This window comes from Teleopsis dalmanni, chromosome 2 (genome assembly GCF_002237135.1).
Source record: "Teleopsis dalmanni isolate 2A chromosome 2, ASM223713v2, whole genome shotgun sequence".
Lineage (NCBI taxonomy): Eukaryota > Metazoa > Arthropoda > Insecta > Diptera > Diopsidae > Teleopsis > Teleopsis dalmanni.
This window is the reverse complement of record NC_051847.1, coordinates 133956011-133957853: the sequence shown is the minus strand read 5'-3', so window position 1 is coordinate 133957853 and position 1843 is coordinate 133956011.

Sequence of the window (1843 nt, the reverse complement as noted above, 5' to 3'; positions counted from 1 at the left end):
CAGTGTATTAAATACACATATTCATACATTAAAGTGAATGGGTTGTATCTAAAGCACACTTATTAATAATATCTTAAGCTGCATAGTAGCAACAACAGTTAAACTACAATGACAAAAAATGGAAAGACTAAAAAAAACCGAAACCTTTAAAGAGGGCAATGAACAACAGTCAACCCAACTAAGTTAGCGCATTGAAGGTATGTTTACCTCCAAACATCTGTATATCAACTTTATAGTAATTTAATTTTTTCTATTGATATATGAATATGTGATATGTGGATATGTGGATATGCGGACTACATGATGATGACCTGAATAAAAATGAAATATAATATTTGAAATGATTTACAATATCTACATTCATTTATCCGCACTCATTTTAAATTGCTGTTGAAGGAAGATAGAAATTTATGTGCTCGTGATATGAATGAGTGCTTGTTTGGTTGGGACAGCTACTACAAACGGTTGAATGCCCAAATGTAATAAAATTTTGTTATCTTTGAAAACGCACACACAAACCGACAAATTCACACAACCGCACAGATACTTTATTTTAAATGAAGTCATAAATCCATATTTGTATGTACGGTGTGTATAATCCGAAAGATTTTATACAATGTGCGCCTAAACAATTGTTAATTTTCAGTTTCAGTATCAGATTTTATATTTCCTCTCATTTCTGAAAACTCATAACATTTGTAAAAGCCATAAAAGTAATAAAATTTTAAGATATTTTTAATACAATGTGAACTTAAGACAGGCATTATCTTACTTAAATACAACAATAGAATTCCCTGCTTTGGTGTTCCCAAAATTATTTTATACCGATGGACGGACGCAGATACGTATAGAAGTAACGTAGTTCAACTCATGCTGTTAGTGGCAAATGGTAGCTTAAATTGAATAAAAGTTTATTGAATGAGAAATTTTATTTAAGTAGACTTTAGTTCTTTTAAACAATTGACAAAAGGAAATGTACAGATATGAGTAGGTATATGTATATCTGCATACGTAGATATGAGAGTAAAAACCATACTTTATGAAAATATCAATCAAATCGAAAGCACCAAGCGGTAAAGCTGATTAACAAGAATAAAATCACTCAACATAAATGATGGGTATTAAATACTGAAATGAATTGGAAAAACAGAAATAAATATTTAAAATCAAAAGAAGAGCCTATAATAATTTTGGAATTGTTTTAGTTAAAGACGAAAGAAATAAAACGAGGGATAGATATTTAACTATTTGTGCTATTCTATATACGTATACTTCCAACACTTTTATCTACAAATTGTGTATGCGTAAGAATAATAACAAATTAATATATATTTATTCCTAGGTAGAACATAGGGCCGTAACAAATAGTTTTCATTGAACTGTGTCTAAAACAAGATGTTTTGTTTCATTTCAGCTCTTTCCAGCGTTTCTTGTCTTTCTTAATTCGGTTAAAACTAATATTAATAGATGTCTTATATTGTAATATTAAAATAGTATTTCACGTGTAGACATCGATTAAGCCAAAAATGAATCTATGGTCATTAAACTGAGTGCAGATTTGAGCTAAAAGCAAAGAAACTATTTATCCATCGATTACTTGAATACAGAATAATTTATGTGAACTTTCTATTTTCAGTTTTATTTAATCTTTTGTCTTCAATTTAAAAGGCCTTAAATTTGACCAACTCCAGGTAATAGTTTTTACAAAACTATACCTATTTTTATAACAGGTACCCTACTTTAGTACATTCCCAATATCTTTTGTCCTTATTACTAATTATTGCAATGGATTTTTCTTACTCGGCAAAGTTATTATTGATTATGTAGTTGATCTCAAATTACC